At 40.5% G+C, this 21,563-nt stretch overlaps 1 non-coding gene across 1 annotated transcript; it reads right to left on the reverse strand.

Moving 5' to 3' along the window:
* Positions 1-20,550: 20,550 nt before the first annotated feature.
* LOC138882456 (small nucleolar RNA R71) lies at positions 20,551-20,657 on the reverse strand. The gene has a single exon (XR_011404059.1). It is a non-coding gene; the product is annotated as a small nucleolar RNA R71 (small nucleolar RNA).
* Between the last annotated feature and the right edge of the window lie 906 nt (positions 20,658-21,563).

A 21,563-nucleotide genomic window follows, 5' to 3' on the forward strand; every position in this document is an offset into this window, starting at 1 on the left:
GGCCTCCGATACAGTTATCACAGGTACAGTTTCAGTTTGCAGTAGAGATGCCTCATTCTATTTGATCTAGGGTCCACATATTCCTATGTATCATCTTATTTTTCCCCTTATCTGGTTGTGCCTCGTGATTCTTTAAGTGCACCTGTATATGTGTCTACACCGGTAGGTGATTCTATTATTGTAGATCGAGTTTATCGCTCATGTATGGTTATTATTGGGGGTCTTAAGACCCGTGTATATGTCTTACTTCTCGATATGGTAGACTTTGATGTCATTTTGGGGATGAATTGGTTATCCCCTTATCATGCTGTATTGGACTGTCATGCCAAGACGGTGACCTTAGCCTTGCCGGGTTTGCCTCGATTGGAGTGGAGAGGGACTCTCAGTCATTATGTCAATTGGGTTGTTTCTTATATAAAGGCTCGGCATATGGTTGAAAAGGGTGTTTGGCTTATTTGGCGTATGTTCATGATTCTAGTGCTGAGGTTTCTTCTATGGATTTGGTTCCCGTTGTTCGTGAGTTTCCAATGGTATTTCCTTCATACCTGTCGGGGATGGCAATTGACTTTTGCATTGATTTGGTTCCAAGCACTCAACCCATTTCTATCCCGCCATATCGTATGGCCCCGCCAGAGTTGAAAGAATTGAAAGAACAGTTACAGGACTTGCTTGATAAAGGCTTTATTAGACCTAGTGTCTCGCCTTGGGGTGCGTTAGTATTGTTTGTTAAGAAGAAGGATGGATCGATGGGGATGTGCATAGACTATCAGTAGTTGAACAATGTCACAATCAAGAATAAGTATCCATTGCCGAGGATTGATGATTTGTTTGATCAACTTCAAGGCACCAAGGTGTTTTCGAAGATTTATTTGATATCTGGCTACCATCAGTTGAGGATTAGGGTATCTGATGTCCCTAAGACAGCTTTACGCACTCAGTACGGGCATTATGAGTTCTTAGTGATGTCATTTGGGTTGACAAATGTCCCAGCAACTTTCATGGATTTGATGAACCGGGTGTTCAAGCCTTATTTGGATTCCTTCATGATTGTCTTCATTGATGATATTTTGATCTATTCCTGTAGCCGGGAGGAGCATGAATAGCATCTTCGAGTCGTTCTCTAGACTCTGAGGGACAGTCAGTTATATGCTAAGTTTTCGAAATATGAGTTTTGGTTGAGTTCGGTTGCATTATTGGGTCATGTTGTATCAGCAAAGGGTATTCAGGTGGATCCTAAGAAGATTGCAGCAGTCAAGGACTAGCCTAGACCTACATCAGCCACAGAGATCCGGAGTTTCTTGGGTTTGGCATGTTATTACCGTCGATTTGTGGAAGGGTTTTCATCTATTGCAGCCCCGATGACTAGGTTGACCTAGAAGGGTGCTTAGTTTAGGTGGTCAGACGAGTGTGAGGCGAGATTTCAGAAGCTCAAGACAGCTTTGACCACAGTGTCAGTGTTGGTATTGCCTACAGGTTCAGGGCCATATACAGTGTATTGTGATGCATCTCGTATTAGACTTGGTGCGGTGTTGATGCAGAATGACAAGGTTATTGCATATGCTTCGCGATAGTTGAAGATCCACGAGAAGAATTATCCAGTTCATGATTTGGAGCTAGCAGCCATTGTTTATGCACTGAAGATTTGGAGGCATTATTTATATGGCGTGTCATATGAGGTGTTCATGTATCACAAGAGTTTGCAATATTTGTTCAAGCAAAAGGGGCTCAATTTGAGGCAGAGGATGTGGTTGGAGTTATTGAAAGACTATGATATCACCATCTTGTATCATTTGGGAAGGCCAATGTAGTGGCCTATGCTTTGAGTAGGAAGTCAGCAATATGGGCGCCTTGTGTATATTCTGGTCGGTGAGAGACCGCTTGCTTTGGATGTTCAGGCTTTGGCCAATCAGTTCGTGAGTTTGGATTTTTATTAGTCCGGTCGTGTGCTAGCTTAATCAGTCGCTCGTTCTTCATTATTTAAGAATATCCGAGATCGGCAGTATGATGATCTTTATTTTCTTGTCCTTAGAGACATGATGCAGCACGGGGGTGCCAAGCAGGTTACAGTTGGAGATGATGGAGTTTTGAGGATGCAGGGTCGTATTTGTGTGCCTAATATGGATGGACTTCGTGAGTTGGTTCTAGAGGAGGCCAATAGTTCCCGGTATTCCATTCATCCCGGCGTCGCTAAGATGTATCAAGACTTGTGGCAGCATTATTGGTGGAGGAGGATGAAGAAGGATATTGTTGCGTATGTAGCTCGGTGTTTGAATTGTCAGCAAGTAAAGTATGAGCATCAGAGACTCGATGATTTGTTCAAAACGATTGAGATTCTTGAGTGGAAGTGGGAGCGTATCACTATGGACTTCATTATTGGACTCCCACGGACTTAGAGGAAGTTCGACATAGTGTGAGTTATTGTGGATAGGCTGACTAAGTCAGCGCATTTCATTCCTGTGGAACTTTCCTATTCTTCGGAGTGGTTGACAAAGATCTATATCCGGGAGATTGTTCGTCTTCATGGTATTCCCGTGTCTATCATTTCTGATCGAGGTACGCAGTTTACCTCACATTTCTGGAGAGCAGTTCAGCGTGAGTTGTGCACATGGGTCGAGTTGAGCACAACATTTCATCTTCAAACGAACAGACAGTCCGAGCGTACTATTCAAATTTTGGAGGATATGCTCCAAGCAAACTTTGGAGGTTCGTGGGATCAGTTCTTGCCATTAGCCGAGTTTGCCTACAACAACAGTTACCATTCGAGCATCCAGATGGCTCCCTATGAGGCATTATATTTTAGGCGATGTCGTTCGCCAGTTGGATGGTTTGAGCCGGGAGAGGCTCGGTTGTTGGGGTATGGATCTAGCACAGGATGACTTGGATAAGGTTAAGATCGTTCAGGATAGGCTTCGTACAGCTTAGTCCAAGCAAAAGAGTTACGCCGATCGCAAGGTTTGTGATGTGGCATTCATGCTCGGAGAGCGAGTGTTGCTTCGGGTGTCCCCCATGAAGGGCATGATGAGATTTGGGAAGAAGTGCAAGCTAAGACCTAGATTCATCACTCCTTTTGAGATCTTGATCGAGTGAGAGAGGTGGCTTACAGACTTGCGTTGCCACCGAGTTTATCAGTTGTGCACCCAGTGTTTCATGTGTCCATGCTTTGGAAGTATCACGGCGATCCATCCCACATGTTAGACTTCAGCACTGTCCAGTTGGACAAGGACTTGACCTTTGAGGAGGAGCCGGTAGCTATTCTAGACCGACAGGTTCGTCAGTTGAGATCGAAGAATTTCCCTTTAGTTCGTGTGCAGTGGAGAGGTCAGCTTGTTGAGGCAGCGACCTGGGAGTCTGAGTCTAATATGTGGAGCCGTTATCCTCACCTTTTCACTAACTTAGGCATTTTCTATGTCCGTTCGAGGACGAACGATTGTTTTAGAGGTGGAGATTGTGATGACCCGAAAGGTCATCTCTTTTTTAGTAGTTAAAATTGTGTTTCAAGGCCTTAAAACCCTCCTTTTGTCTTGCCTCAATTTGCATGCACAGTCCGAGCGCGTTTCTGGAAAACTTTTATGTGAAATTTAAGACAAATAATGGATTTGGCCTTTAAAATTGATTAAAGTTGACTTTGGCCAACATTCTTGGTAAACGGACTCGGACCCATAATTTGAAGATCCCGTAGGGTCCGTAGTAAAATATGGGACTTGGGCATATGCTCGGAATCGAATTCCGAGGTCCCTAGCCTGAGAAAAGAATGTTTTAAACAAAATTATTTGCTAGAAAATATAAAGACTTTTAGAAATGAAATGATGCGTTTTCTTGATGGTATCGGGCCCGTATTTTCGTTCTGGAGCCTGGTATAGGTTTAAAATAATAACTAAGTTGAATTTGTGAAATTTGGTAAGAATCGGAGTTAATTTGGTATAAATCGGACCTTTAGTTGAGAAAATGAAAATTTCAATGTTCTTAAGGAATTTCATGAATTTGAGGTTAAATTCATAGTTGTTGATGTTATTTTGATGATTTGATCGCACAAGCAAGTCCGTATAATGTTTTAGACTTACGTGCATGTTTGGTTTGGAGCCCCGAGGGCTCGGGTGAGTTTTGGATAGGCTACGGGGTGAATTGGGCTTAGGAAATTTCAGATTTTTCATCTGGTATTTGTTGTAGGCTCTAGTCTCGCAATTGCGAGGTCAGGCTTCGCAATTGCTAGCCTGTCAGGCTTGGTAATTTTGATGGGGCTGATCGCAATTGCGATGAATGCCCTGGCCAGCCTTGTTCGTAATTGCGAGCATTTCTTCGCAAATGTGAAGTCCTCAGTAGTCACAAATGCGACGATTTCTTCGCAAATGCGAAGATAGCAGAAATTCCCAGGGTTCGCAATTGCGAACCCCTGGTCGCAATTGCGACATCTGCGACCTGTTAAGTGGGATATTTGATGGGATTCTTTATCATTTACAACTTATTCAAATCCTAAACTCCCATAGGCGATTTTCTTGAAGAGAGTTCTTCCCCAAATCATAGGTAACCGATTTCTAACTTATTTTCTTCATTCTATAATATCTTTTTACATGATTTCACTTTAAAATCTAGGGTTTTTCATGGTGAATTGGGTGTTTTTGGGTAGGAATTAGGATTTTCAATTTTTGGGGATTTAGACCTTGATTTGAGGTCCGATTTCAAAACTAATTGCATATTTGAGTTCGTGAGTGAATGTGTGATCGGGTTTTGGTTCGAACATCGAGTTTTGACCAAGCGAGCCCGGGGTCGATGTCACGACCCGAATTTCTCACCCTCGGGAGTCGTGATAGCGCCTACTAATGTGAGCTAAGAAGCCAATTGTTAGACAAATTACCCTTTTACCAATTTTTATTCTCTTTAATATTATATAAAACAATAACGTGTAAATAGTAGGAATTTAGAATAAGCAGAAGAAAGCAATAAAATATCTGAACATGCATCTATTACAACAACTTAAACCTTAATCACCCAAAACTGGTGTCACAGTACCACAGACGGTCTAAGACTGCTAAATACAAGGTCTGAAAATAAAAAACGCATTGTTTCTGAAGCAAAGAGATGAAACAGGAAATAAAGGATAGAGGAGACACCAGGGCTTGCGGATGCCTGCAGGTCTACCTTGGAACTTCGCATGGACTGAAGGTAGCCTCCAAACTACGGTCCAAGAGCTGCTCCGGGATCTGCACATAGTGCAGAGTGTAGTATCAACACAACCGACCTTATGTGCTGGTAAGTGCCTAGCCTAACCTCGGCGAAGTGGTGACAAGGCTAGGACCAGACTACCAAATAAACTTGTGCAGTTATATAATATATAACGGAAAGTAAAGCAGGAATAAACAAGTAAAGATGGGAGGGGGAAAGCATGCTTCGGGGAATAACAGGTAAAAACAGAATATCAAGAGAATTATAAAGGAACCAAAATCTAGCTACTAACAAGGATAAGGGAAACAAAGGCAGAATTCACTTTCATTTCACATCTTGTTGCAGGCGTGCAACCCGCTCCCATTTTATATATCTCGTGGCAGGCGTGTCACCCGCTCCCATTTCATTTATCTCGTGGCAGGCGTGCCACCCACTCCCATTTCATTTATCTCGTGGCAGGCGTGCCACCCGCTCCCATTTCATTGATCTTGTGGCAGGCGTGCCATCCGCTCCCATTTCATTTATCTTGTGGCGGGCGTACCACCCGGTCCCAGTTACAAATCAACAACGATCACAAAGAATCCCGGCAAGGGAACAAGAGCAATATAACAACATCCCGGCAAGGGAACAAGAGCAATATAACAATATCCCGGCAAGGGAACAAGAGCAATATAACAATATCCCGGCAAGGGAACAATAATATTTCAATAACATCCCAGCAAGGAAACAATAATATTTCAATAACATACTGGCAAGGGAACAATAATATTTCAATAACATCCCGATAAGGGAACAATAATATTTCACTAACATGTGAAGTGCAATAATTTACAATGGAGCCATAACAATTACAATACAAGACTCACGGGCATGCTTGACACCGATGTATAGATACTCGTCACCATGCCTATACGTCGTACTCCACAATTAACACATAGCAAATAAGACACAACTCCTAATCCCTCAAGCTAAGGTTAGATCAAACACTTACCTCGATGCCACGAACACAATTCACGTTTCAATTATAGCTTTACCCCTTGATTCCAACACCAATTCGCTCGTATCTAGTCACAAGCTACTTAATTATATCAATAAACGCTAAATGAATCAACCCCAATGTATGAAAATGTGTTTTGCAAAGTTTTACCTAGAAAGTCAAAAATCGCCTCCGGCCCCACATGGTCAAAACCCGAGGTTCGAACCAAAACCTGATTACCCATTCCCCCACGAACCCAAATATGTAATTTATTTTGGAATCCGACCTCAATTTGAGGTCTAACTCCCCAAATTTCAATATTCTTAGGTCTTTCCCAAAGTTCCCAATTCCACCATGAAAACCCTAGATTCTAGGATGAAATCTTGTAAAAAGAAGTTAAGGTAAAGAAAATGAGTTAGAAATCACTTAGCAATATTTTGGATAAGAAAGGTTGTTTGAAAAATCACCTCTTATGTTTTTGGGGTTTTGAAAAATGAAAAATAACTGAAAATCCCGTTTTAATATACCCCTCTCAGACCCCCTGTGCGGACCGCACAAAATCGAGTGCGGCCGCACAACTCTCCATGTGGACTACAGTGACAAGCTTTAGTAATTTGGCTATAACTTTCTATACAGATGTCCAAATTGTGATTTCTTTATTTTTCTGGAAACTAGACACGAAGGACTACAACTTTCATTTTTGAATAATCTTAAAATTCCTTGTAGATCAAAAGATACAGGCTTCTGAAATCAGACCAGGGTACCTGTGCGGACCACACAAAATTCAGTGCGGCCGCACAGCCCCCACCGCGGACAGCACCAAAACCAATGCGGTCAGCACTGGCGGGTTCAGAGATTTGCACTTCTCTGGACCTGCAACATCCATGTTTTAAGCCTAAGACATCCCGGAATCTACCCGAAACTCACCCGAGCCCTCGGAACTCCAAACCAAGTGTGCATACCAACTCAAAGACATCATATGGACCTACTCGTGCGATCACATCATCAAAATAATATGTAAAATCTGAATTAAACCTCAAAACTCAACATTTGCATCAAGAACTCTCAAAGTTCATAACTCTTCAACCGGAAGTCCAACTCACATCAAATAAACTTCATTTTTCACCAAATTTCACAGTTATCTTTCAAATACTATAACAAATTTGTACCGGGCTCTGGAACCAAAATACGTTCCCGATAACAATGGTTTCAAACATTAATTCTTTTCTTCATTTCTTAGATAATTCAGTAAAATAATTTCTTTCAAAAATTGATTTCTAAGGCTTGGGACCTCGGAATTTATTTCCGGGCATACGCCCAAGTCCCATATTTTACTGCGGACCTCACGGGATCGCAGGAACACGGATCCGGGTCTGTTTGCTCAAAATGTTGACCAAAGTCAACCATAATCAAATTTTTAACTCTAGAAATTTCTATTTTTCTTATTTTCGGATATAAGGCTTTTCGGTTATAGGTCTAGACCACACACGTAAATCAAGGTGAGGTAAAAAGGAGGTTTTTAGGCCTCGGAACACTAAATTCACTTGCAACACAATCGATTTTTGACTTTTTGGGGAAAATAATAGGAAACCTATTTTCATGCATTAGAATTGGTTTATTTAGCATTTATTAATATTACTAAGTAAATTGTGACTAGATACAAGCGAATTGGAAGTGGAACCGACTGGTAAAGCGGTAATTGATGCTTAATCTTGTCCTTGAAATCGAGGTAAGTGTTTGGCCTAACTTTAGCTTGAGGGAATAAGAGTTGTAGTCTTATTTGCTATGTGTTAGTATGCATACGACGTGTAGGTGTGGTGACGAGTATCTATACGTTGGTGTCAAGCATGCCCATAGGTCTTGTACCATGATTGTTATGACTTTATTATGCAATGTCCACACTTAATTCGACAATTATCGATGTTGAACAAAGCTTATGAAAGTTTCTTGGTAATTGAATATTGTTGAATATTGACTTAAGTTGAGTTTCATTTTGTAACGTAATTGTTGAAAACGTGATTGGTTAGAGCTAAATCCCTTGCCGGGATATTTTTGTTGATATTGTTGATTCCCTTGCTGGGACGTATCGTTTCTAATGTTTGGTGAGGAAGAGTGTAAAGCACGAAAGGTGATGTCGTGCATGATATTGTGGGTGAGAGTAATGCACGAAGGGTGATGACGTGCCGATATTATGAGTGTTAATGCACGAAGGGTGATATCGTGCCGATATTGTGAGGAATAACGCATAAAGGGTGATGTCGTGCCATGATTATGAGAGGTAATGCACGAAAGGTGATGCCGTGCCGTTTTTGTTGTTTCATATGGTGAGGACGAGAGTAAAAGCACGAAGGGTAATATCGTGCACGTGTTACCATTTCATTATTCTTATTGATATGGATATGATGTTCATTATGCTTCTTTATTGATGCTTCTTTATTGGTTTATCGGTAGAATCTGATATCCCCCACAGCATGTCCCCTTCCCATTTTATTCTGTTGATTCCTGTTATTATGATTTTTTTTGTATATGATTTAACTGCACAGATTTATATGGTTGCCGTGTTCTGGCCTCGTCGCTACTTCACCGAGGCTAGACTCGACACTTACTCAGTACATGAGATCGGTTTTACTGATACTACACTCTGCACTCTTATGTGAAGATTTCGATACCGGACCCGGTAAGTAGTTGAGGTAGCTGCCTTTGGTCCAGGGAGACCAAGGTAGATCTGTTGGCATTCGTAGAGCCTAAAGTCTCCCTTCCCTGTTTTAGCTTTCTGTAGTCTCTTCTCATTCCGAGAACAGTTGTACTTTTCTTTCTAGACTTGTGTTTGTAGTAAAAATCTTAGTTGTTCATGAAGTTGTGACACCAGATTCATGGGTAGATATGTATTGGAGTATTTGGATTTGTTATAATTCTTCTATGCTTTTTCATTTGTTTAGCTTTAGTTACTGTTTATAACTGTTTGGGTTGATTGTTAATGTGTAGAACCTTAATAGTTGGCTTGCCTAGCTTTCACGAGTGGGCTCCATCACGACTCCCGAGAGTGGGAAATCCTGATCGTGACACCAAGAGTTTGGTTGTCTAGTTTTAAGGTGGTATTTATTGCATTTAAAAATAGTTTAGGAGGGTAATAGGATTCCCGCAAAGATAAAGTGTGTAGTTGGGAATCCGGGTATAGGTTAGGGGGATACTTATGCATTTTTCCTTTATGTTATGTAATTATTCCGCGTAAATTGGTGAAAATGGTGCAAGACAGGGGCGAATGTACTGTTATACCAACGGGTTCAATTAAACTCATAATTTTTTACGCAGAGTAAAAATTTATATGTCAAAAATTCATTAAAATTACAAAAATAGTAGATATGAACCCATAACTTTCAAAATATAATGGGTTCAAACTAAAAATCTTAAAAATTGAACTCATAGGATTTAAATCCTGGATTCGCCTCTGGTGCAAGGACTTCTAAACAAATTTATTAAGACCTTAGAATAATTCATCATAGAATTAAATTTTTGAATTGAATGCTCAATTTATTAAATTCGAAATCCTGAAGCACTATCATGAAATCCTTGTACAGTAGCTTTGGGGGATAGATTTTGAAGTTCTTAAAGCTTCAAAAACATCTATTAATTACCTGAAGTAATACCACCTTAATTATTTTGCCTCTCTGTGTTTTTCCAAGCAACAATAGGCTAAGACATGTTTACTTGCATTTCTCTTCACGAGTTTCAATTGTAAACTTTCCAGCATGTTACTCTCTTTGTTTCAAATATTAGATGATACATTTATTGAGAATTAATTTGACTAAACTTTGAAGCTAAGTTATACAAGTTCAACTCAATATTTTAAAATTTAAATTTAGAGATTCAAAAACTATATAAAAAAGTCGTAAATTTTCTTATGTTAATATGATATAAGAACATACTTTGTTGGTCAAAATTCATACAGTTTGACTCTCGATAAGCAAAATGTGTTATCTAATAAATTGAATCGGGGGAATATAACATTTGCTTTAAATTAGGATAACTCCCCAACACTATGCTAATTTGGCATTGTATGACAACTTAACCTAATAAATAGCATAAAAAGCACAATTAATTGTTATTGACATCTTACAGCCCGCATTTATATTTTAACTAAGGAAAAATAAAATTCATTAATTTAAAAGTTATTTATTACAAATTTTAGTAAATGGAAAGAGAAAAAATTCTTTATATATATATATATATATATATATATATATATATATATATATATATATATATATATATATATATATATATATATATATATATGCATACAAAATATAATACATATTGGTGTAATCACAAACTTAGTATTTTTCTAATTAGTATATATATATATTAGAAAAATACTAAGTTTCTTTTTTAGAAGCATGAATACAGGTAATTATTCATTAGGTAGTAGTAAAATTGTTTCTTTTTTCTTTGTAAAACTCTTCTATTTAAATAAAAGAAACATGAAATGTAAAGTAAAAAAAAAAACTAATAACAAAAAGAAAACAAAACAGAAGACCTTTTCCCTATTCTTTATCTGTTTTAAAAAATTTCTTTTCTTGTTTAATTTGTCTTTTTGTCACGACCCTAACCCCGAACCCGGTCGTGATGACGCCTCTCGTGAAGACAAGGCCAGCCAATTTACACAATTCACCCTTTTAAATAGTTAAATAACGTAAAGATACTTCAAACAAGATTCAATAGCAATATTTAGCGGAAATAGAGATAACAAAAAGGAAACCCAACCCGACACAGCCCTAACCGGGGTGTCACAAGTCACGAGCATCTATTAGAGTATAAATACAACTACAAGGTCTGAAATATACAAAAACATGATTGATGAGCAAAAGGGAGAGAAAACGGTGCTGCAAACGCTGGCAGCCACCTTGCTAAACTCCGATAACTCAGCCACCGATTAGCCAAAACCCACTACCGGGTGTATAAATACCTGCATCTGCACACAAGGTGCAGGGAGTAAACTGAGTACTCCAACTCAGTGAGTAATAAAGGTAAATAACAATCGAGCAGTAAGAAATCACGTAACGCAAACCAACATGTTGTATAGAAGCAGTGTAAAACCTTTGAGAAAAGCAATAAAGCTATGAAATCTTTAGAAACATCTTAGCTCAGTTTAAAACCCTCTTTCGAAAATGACTTTTTCAACAGTTACGCAAATGAATGCAAAACAGTTAGTGCCGATAAGCACAGAACATACGCCCCACGGGCACAAATACCACAGTATAACAGGTAAAATGCCAAGTAAATATGAAAGATGAACACATAAAGGTTTGCCCCTCGGGCAATCTCTTAGAACAGTACCAGCCCCTCGGGCTCACTCTCAGAATAATATCAACCCCTCGGGTTCACTCTCAGAACAATCTCAGCCCCTCGGGCTCACTCTCAGATCATGATAGGTACCTGCACTCACTGTGGGGGTGCAGACTCCGGAGGGGCCCCTTACGGCCCAAGTGCTATATCAAACCACCTCGTGGCATCATCTCTCGGCACTCGGCCTCACATCACTCAAGCCACCTCGTGGCATATAAAAAGTATCTCAAGCCCTCGGCCTCATATCACTCAGCATATCCTCACATATGGCCCTCAGCCTCACTCAGTCCGAAAATCATCACAAGCCCCTCGAGCATCAGTAAAACAGTAGTTCTCAGCCCAAAACATCATTTAGAAATATCATTTAAACTTCAAATATGAGTAACAGTGGCTGAGTTTGTAAAACAGTAAATATCAAAAGGACTGAGTTCAATTAATAAGTCAAACAGTGAGGAAATAATGATAAAAATCCCTAGAGGGTTAAAATAGTTAGCACGAAGCCCAAATATGGCAATCAGCCCAAATCATGATGCTAACAAATAGGTTTCAGTCAAATATGCAGTAAAATCATCAATCGGGACGGACCAAGTCACAATCCCCAATAGTAAACAACCCCACGCTCATTATCAGCGCGTGTCTCACCTCGATATAACACTACGATATGCAATCCGGGGTTTCAAACCCTTAGAGTATCATTTACAATCATTACTCACCTCAAACCGGCGAAATTCTCTTGCTCGTGACGCCTTTGCCCCTCAAATTGGCCTCCACGCACGTTGAATCTATCCAAAATCAGAACGAATACATCACAATATGCTAAGGGAACAAAGCCCAAGCAAAAATAATCAATATAGGGCACAAAGCCCGAAATTAGCAAAACCCGAGCCCCGGGTCCACTTCTCAAAACTCAAATTTTTTTACTTCATTAGATTTCTTATCTCCTCACGAGTTCATACATATCAAAAGCTCTCAAATCTGACCTCAAATGGTCTTTTAAATCCCAAATCAAAATCAAATTTCTCAAGCCATAGTTCTTCAAATTTTAGGCTTAGTTTCCATGAATTTCTAGGTGGATTTCACAATAGAAACGAGTTTTAAAGTCAAAAATCTTACCTCCAATCGATTCCCTTGAATCCCTCTTTAATCTCCACTAAGAAGCTCTCAAAATGATCAAACATGGAGGAAAAATGACCCAAAATAGCGGATGAAATAACTTAAAAGCTTTCTGCCCAGTTCTGATCTTTCTTCATCGCGATCACGGCACAAGGCTTGCGATCGCGAAGAGCAAATATTCAAGACCTCACAAACACACTATGCAAATGCGACCAGCACCCTGCGAACGCGATGATCAAATGAAATAACCTTACGCGAACGCGATGCACAAATCACCTTGGACCCCATCTAACTCACTTCCTCTACGCGATCGCGTACCCTCATTCGCGAACGCGATACTCTGATCCACAGCCCTCCGTGAACACGAAGCCTATCTCGTGATTGCGAAGGCTAAAACCTGGCCTTCCTCCCTTCCTTCTTCGCGAACGCGAGCCTACTCACGCGAACGCGAAGAGATTTACTTTGCAACACCTGAACTCCAAAATCTGCAACTTCAAAATACCAAAAATGGTCTGATTGACCATCCGAGGCCCCCGGGACCTCAACCAAAAGCACCAACACATCCTAAAACCACGTTCAAACTTGCTCCAATCATCAAAACACCTCAAACAACATCAAATCACTCAAAATACATCGGATTCAAGCCTAAGTTTCCTAAAAACTTCCGAAACACGCTTTCGATCAATAACCTAACCAAACCACCTCCGAATGACCTGAAATTTTGCACACACATCCTAAATGACATAACGAAGCTACTGCAACTCTCGGAATTCCACTCCGTCCCTTATATCAAAATCTCGCCTATTAACCAGAAATCGACAAAATATAAATTTTGCCAATTCAAGCCTAAACCTTCTACAGACTTCCAAAATGCATTCCGATCACGCTCCTAAGTCATAAATCACCTAACGGAGCTATCCAAATCATAAATATCCTGATCCGAGATCATATACAAACAAGTCAAATCTTGGTCAATCCTTTCAAATTTCAAGCTTCAACTAAGAACTGTTTCTTCCAAATTCATTCTGATTACCCTAAAACCCAAAACCAACAATTAATATAAGTCATAATACATCACACGGGGCAAGTCATGCCTGAGAACTGGCGATCAAAGTGCAAAAGCTCAAAACGACCGGTCGGGTTGTTACATCCCCCCCCCCACTTAAAACATACGTTCGTCCTCGAACGTGCCCAAAGTTGTTCTAAAAGCCAGCCAATCGCTGAATAACCTTACTAAGCATATACCCGGGGGTGATCCCACGTCACCCTATCTCATATAGGTCCGATAACACATTGCAACTGAAATTTCACAACCCAATCTAGCCCATAAGCCTTAGAACTACATTTCCACTTCCGTAACCATTCACAAGATTAGAATCTCACGTCTATATTCAAAATAAGCCCGAACAAGCTATAATCACCCATACTTGCAATCTCTAGTGCAATCACATGATATACCACATAACTCAAACACTCGTAGCGATAACTTCTATTCACAGCAGCTGCCCACAAAACCAAATACTGGTAGAAAACCTCTTATCAACCAAAGTCTCATTCCAACACTTTCATATACTGCCAACAATAAATGAAACGCAACAAACCATAACCATTTCTGAGATCAACTATTCATGTAGCCACTTCTCCTTTGGCAAATACCATAGCAAATTTTCGAGCCGAACCTCGACATTATCCTTCCTACATGCTGAAATCGAATCTGTTCGTATTCATTAATGATCCCAACGGTCTCCTCTAATCCAACACACTACTCTGGCGACACAACACATCAATATAGGCTTAAGCCACAACTTGTGTAATACACGCACCAATAGGCAACAGTCTGAACATACTTAAATCATGAAAATGACTCAATTGAAAGAGCTATACCTCAAGCTCACCAGTACCACCACAACACAAGGCTGAGAACCCGTCTCACATCATAGAATAGAACATACGAATCTAACCCGCAAGGTCATATCTCCACATAGCTTCGCTGCAATGCGCGATCCTATCAAACACTGCTCCACATAAAACACCTCAAGTCACTATGCTCGAAAGCGACAATCACGCACAATTTGATGTCTGGAACCAAAGCAAATTCATTACACCCACGGTGAAGCAAATAACATAGACCATGCAAACTCGATAGGACATAACCGATACGCCATTCACCGAGCAACACCCAATTACTCTTCCCGCTCGACTTTCACTATGAGACCCCAAATGAACCGCACCATATGTGCCCATAACCAACAAATCGTAACGCACCGTAACATAGAAAGGTAAGTCATAGATCTCCCAGATTACCAACAAGCTCAATAACGATCGAATCCACACATCCCTCAACAATACGATTCGGAGCCAACCAAGCCGACTCAAGCTAGCACACGCATCCACATTGCCCTACCAACGACTTCTTTATCAAGGGAATCCTACAACTGATTCTTCAACTCCTAAACTCTGCCGGTACCATACGATACGGTGCCCGGCACCAAATCAATACCAAAATCGACAACCCTGCCCGACGGCATGCCCGACCATGGGAAACACATCCGAAAAGTCCCTCACCACCGGAATTGAATCAATATAGGGAGCCTCAGCACTAACATTCATCACAAGAGCCCAAATAAGAAAGAAAAATCCTTCCCAACCGTCCGCTGGGTCTTTGGCCTATAAAATTCCTCCAATGGGACATAATCCGCCGAACATCTCCACTCAATCCGTAGCATTTTCCGGCATAGCCAACAGCGCCGCCTTAGAGCAACAGTCCAGAATGACACAACACGGAGACAACTAGTCTAAACCCAATATCACATCCAAGATCTAGTATACCAAGCAACAAAAGATCCGCTCGGGTCTCCAAACCCTGATAGTCACTACACAGTGCCGACACACGCGACTCACAACTGCAACATAGCCTGAACATGAGGACTCCCAGTCTCCAACTCCATATACCACACGAATCATCATACCTAATCCCAATTCCGCCGTCCGAACACACACCACACCTCAAATACCAAATCACTCCACGGAAGATATTCAAATACTCCTCTGCCCCCAAGCAAACTCAAATATCAACAGTCCATCTAACGAGAAAGTGCCGCAATACTACCAAAGTGCCATCAACTTAATCACATTGCCTTTCCTGAAACATATATTCTCGTCAAATCACTTCTAATTAGCAATACCATTTCCTTAATCATCTGAGGCTACCCGCTGCCTAAGAGTTTCACGACTTCCTTTCAGAACTGAACCTTAACCTCACACATGCAAATCTCGATCCTCACAACATACCACATATACCATACCATCCTAGGATAACATGAGAGCTTCATCTCCCTTACGAGCCACAAACATCTACGTATTTAACTAGTCACGAACTTTCCATTGGTCCCATCTAGAAGGAAAATCACTATACGTCCCATGCTCCGCACGCCCATAGAAAATATACATCCCCAAACCGCGGTAAAAACCATCAAGAAATCTCTGAGTCCCTTTGCACAAATCAGACCTGCTAGGACTGAATCCTTCTAACTCGACCAAGCTAAGCAAGCCATCAAAACTTAAGAGTGTTGCTGCAAAATACCTGCAAGAACCCATTACCTCAAACACACACACGGAATTAATCATATCCTTACCTTACTGGTCCGGTCTACTATCAAGCTACTCCATCTATCGAAATTTCCTTCTGATTCATCTTCAACTGGATATTCCCTCTTGTTGTTGCACCATAATGCCTCAACACAGGCTTATCACACGAGACCAAAGCATACAACCACACTGTCTAAGATCCATAAACCGCTGAATACTCTCTCAAATACTCCCAGAAACACCACATCCTAGAATATTTTACTCTGAAGAACTTCCTGCGAATCTAACTCCGTTCCATTTACTTTCCTGATACTGATACATAGAATCTCATAATTAACATAGAAATACCACAAGTCTTGACATCTTCCAATGAAACTCACTTTTTAACCACATATGCAACTTTAGAACACTCAATTGATGTATGCAGACTCTTGAACACATTAGAACCATTCTCGCAAGTCATTCATTCTTATTCAAACTGCAATTTACCTGACCCAACGAACAGAACCACCCATGTCTCATTGGCATTCCGACACCGCAGAATAAAGTCCTCATCCCAATATAACCAAGAAACTCTCTGCCCTATGCACCGAGCATACTTTACCAACAACAACTTAAGTCATCCAGTGATTTCCTTACCCCATGAAGCATAATATAACCTTTGTCAAAATTTTCCTTTACTCGAGCCATCCTCGGTCTCAATTTCCGCAAGCCATAACTGATTCATCCGCACGCCTTAAACTGGAACCAACATAACACCTAACCGTGCAATCAACTACTCACACCAGACTCCCCCACTTGGCTCGAAACCATAGATCGAAATACACTCAATAACTCATAACACTTATACTATATTGATGCCACAATACCATAGTGATATTAAACTCAAATCCTTTTTAAGCTTGTGAAAACACATATCATCTAGTACTTTAAATCTTCAGCAAAACTCACACTCATTCTCGCAACAGTTAAGCCCACTCTCTCAAGCAACCCAAAATTCAAATTTCAACACTTATATTCCACTTGCACATGAGATCTTCTAATAGTCACATAAGGGTCACACAACCCCAGAATTCTTCGCAGGAGATAACCCACCTGCTTTGCCTTAAAACCCTGACCTTTCCTCATCGCGATAGCAGCACAAGCCTCGCAATCGCGAAGAGCAAATATTCAAGACCTCACAAACACACTATGCAAACGTGATGATCAAATGAAATAACCTTACGCGAACACGAGCAACCATACGCAAACGCGATGCACAAATCACCTTGGACCCCATCTGACTCACTTCCTCTACGCGATCGCGTACCCTCATTCGCGAACGCGATACTCTGATCCATAGCACTCCACGAACGCGAAGCCCATCTCGCGATCGCGAAGGCTAAAACCTGGCCTTCCTCCCTTCCTTCTTCAAGAACGCGAGCCTACTCACGTGAATGCGAAGAGATAAACTCTGCAACACCTGAACTCCAAAATCAGCAACTTCAAAATACCAAAAATGGTCCGATTGACCATCCAACACTCACTCGAGGCCACCGGGACCTCAACCAAAATCACCAACACATCCTAAAACCTCGTTCAAACTTGCTCCAATCATCAAAATACCTCAAACAACATCAAATCACTCAAAACACATCGGATTCAAGCCTAAGTTTCCTAAAAACTTTCGAAATACGCTTTCGATCAAAAACCTAACCAAACCACCTCCGAATGACCTGAAATTTTGCACACACATCCCAAATGACATAATGAAGCTACTGCAACTCTCGGAATTCCATTCTAACCCTTATATCAAAATCTCACCTATCAACCGAAAATCGCCCAAATATCAATTTCGCCAATTCAAGCCTAAACCTTCCACGGACTTTCCAAATGCATTCTGATCACGATCTTAAGTCATAAATCACCTAACGGATCTAACCAAATCATAAAATCCTGATACGAGATCATATACAAACAAGTCAAATCTTGGTCAATCCTTTCAAATTTCAAGCTTGAACTGAGAACTGTTTCTTCCAAATTCATTCCGATTACCCTGAAAACCAAAACCAATGATTAATATAAGTCATAACACATCACACGGGGCAAGTCATGCCCGAGAACTGGCGATCAAAGTGCAAAATCTCAAAATGATTGATCGGGTCGTTACACTTTTCCTCTTTATTCATAACCTGTCATATTCCCCATCCCCCAAAATAAGATACTATACCAGAAAAGTCGCATTACTTCCCCTTTTCTTCTTTTTTATTTTCTCACATTACTTCTTTTATGATTCTTTTCCTCTTGTTCTAATTTTGCTCCCTCTTTCCTATTCACAAAATTCATCAAAATGAAACTGTAAAATATTTTTTTACCCTAGGCAGGTGATAGTAGGCTATATAGTCGATATTTACACCTTAATATGACCATACTTTGTTGTTATTTTATAGATAATTTGCCAACAAAATACTCTAAATAGTGTTCTTTTGTTTAGCAAGGAATATTATATGAGAGGAAGCAACATGGAGTATTTTGGAGGCGATAATGTGAAGAAAAACACCCACTCGAGAAGTACCCGAACACAAAGAAGCATAAATGGCCTGGGCAAGAAGGCCACCGCGACTGCGGTGGCACCGCGGTGAACCGCGACATATTAATGAAGTGAAGCAGAAAGGTTAGCATTCACCGCGGTCGACCGCGGTGCACTGTTCATGCAGCTGGAAGTTTGAGGACCAAAGTGTAATTTCGGGGAAACTTTTGTAAAACCCTTATAAGCTTTAGAAACTCGCCCAACTGGGAAAACAAGCTAATTTTAGACTACATTTGGAGGAAGAACAAGTGTGAGAAAATCAACCAAACATTAGAGTTTTTCTATCTCCTTTTAGTTCTTGCAATTTTACATTATGAACAATTTAGTAGTTATTTCTTATTTTGTTATGAGTAGCTAAACACTTATCCAGGGTTGATGGAACCAATTGTTGGTTGAAGTTTTGACTCAAGTTGTTATAATCGAACCGGATTTATGATATTATTGTTCAACTAAGTTTTGTATGGTGATTAATTGAATGGGCCCTTGATTAATCGTGTCTAATTACCTTATATTTCTTGAGAAAGAATATTAGGTTAGATAGCTGTTGAACAACACCACTTTTGAGTAATTGAAGAGATTCATTACTTGAACTTAAAAGTGGGTTTAGAGATAACAAAACTTTGGTGGGATAATTTGGAGTTGCATACCCACTGTCAGCTAGAGTAGTTCGAGAGAATGCTCTAGTAAATTATTGTAGTTGATCGAGAGATAATTATGATAGCCCATAACTCTTAATCCTCATAGAGTATTACGGTGAGATTATAGCGAAAGAGTCAAGACCTAAACTAGCAATTGGGGAAATCACTGCCCTAGACCTCTTTACCATTGAATTCTCTTTGTTTTAACTTACTGTTGTTTTTAATAGTAGTTGAAGTAGTTAAACAAAAAAACCCAATATTTATTGATCAAAAATCTTGCATCTAGATATTGATTGAGTTGATAATAACATTACTGAAGAGTGTAATAGATAGGTTAGTTCCCTGAGGATTCGATTCCAGACATAAAACTAGATTATATTTGCAGCGACCGCTTTGTCCTTTGAAAGGCATAGTTGGGCGTTATCAAATTTTGGCGTCGTTGACAGGGAACTAACAGCGTTATTTATTACAACTTAGAAGTAGTGTTAAAAATTATTAGTTCAAATCAATTTTCAAAGGTGTTAAACAATTTTCATTGAAATTCGAACGTTTGAACTCTTGTGAAATTCAGGTGTATGCCTAGAAATTCTTCGAGGACTGGAGAACTGCTTGAAGGACTTTCAGACCCCGAGAAAATATTCAGGGCATTGAACCGTGCCGGCAGGAGGATCCAACAATTACAACAACCAAACCAGCTTAAATTTAACATGGGTGACATAGAAAACGTCAACGGAAACATCAGGGATGAGCCAACTGACCCAAACGTTAGAGTGGTGGCACCTCTTGTGCCAGAAGCTGCACTTTATGATTGAGCTCAACCCACAGCTGACAACCTGGCAACTACCATAGCTGTGCCCGCAATTAAAGCAGAGACATTCCAAATCACCAATAACATGCTACATCTGCTACAGAATAAAGGATTATTTTCCGGGTCACACATTGAAGACCCTCAGCAACATTTGAAAAATTTTCTGTAAATTTGTGTGACTCAAAGGCAGCCAAATGTGACCCTAGAAGCTATCAAACTATTACTGTTTCCATTCTCTATGACTGGGGAAGCTCAAACTTGGCTGAATTCGCTCCCAATCAATTCCATTGTCACCTGGGAGGAATTAGTAAAGCAGTTTTTGAATAAGTTCTACCCGCCCAACAAGACTGCAAGGCAGATTGATGAAATATTGCAGTACAAGCAGCAGCTGATTGAAACCTTGCAAGAAACTTGGGAAAGATTTAAAGGGATGCTGGTAAAGTGTCCTCACCATGGCATTCCAGACCAGATGCTTGGCCAGAGATTCTACATGGGATTAGCTGACAATCTAAAGGCCAATGTGGATGCTTCAGCTGGAGGTGCATCTTTTAGTAAGACATTCACCGAGTTCAAAGTCCTTCTTGACAAGATGTCCCAGAATTCGGGGTGGATGACTAGAGGTACAACACTGACACCTATAGTGCATTCACTGCCTCTTCACCCAAATAATTCGCAGGCAGAGAACATGGCCACACTCATGACTCAGATGAGTATTTTGACAAAGAAGATAGATGAGATGGGTACCAAACAGGTGCATATTGTTGACACAACAAATGGAGGACTGTGTACACCCTGTGTTAATCAGTATTATGTGTGTTCATGGAGCGGAGAAGGTAAAAATCAAGGAGCAAGAGAAGATATGAATTATGTTAACAACTTTGGGGGTCAGAGACAAGGAGGACAACAGTGGAGACCAGCACCAAATCAGCAATACAGACCCAACATGCCTCAGCCTTGGGGCATGCAAGCTCAAGGCCAAATGGTGCCATACCACCAGAGACAACAGGGTTACCCACAGCAGAACCAACAACAGTTGACATATCAGCTACCTCCTCAGCAGCAAGATAACAACATGGTAGAGATTAGGGGGATGCTTTAGCAACTCATTGGGACAAATGGTAAGATGCAAGAAAAATTGGTAGTACATGACTCAGCTATAAAGAACATTGAAACTCAGTTGGGGCAGTTGTCTATGGATTTAAACAATCGCCCCCAAGGAACATTGCTAGTGGATACAAATATTAACCCCAAGGATCAAAACACAAATCAGCTGATGGCAGTAAGTCTTCGGAATGGGACAAATTTAGACAAAGAGTAGGAGGTTGCACAAGCCAGCAAAGAGACTACGCCAGCCACTCCAATTCC

This window comes from Nicotiana sylvestris, chromosome 11, assembly GCF_000393655.2.
Source record: "Nicotiana sylvestris chromosome 11, ASM39365v2, whole genome shotgun sequence".
NCBI classification, from domain to species: Eukaryota; Viridiplantae; Streptophyta; class Magnoliopsida; order Solanales; family Solanaceae; genus Nicotiana; species Nicotiana sylvestris.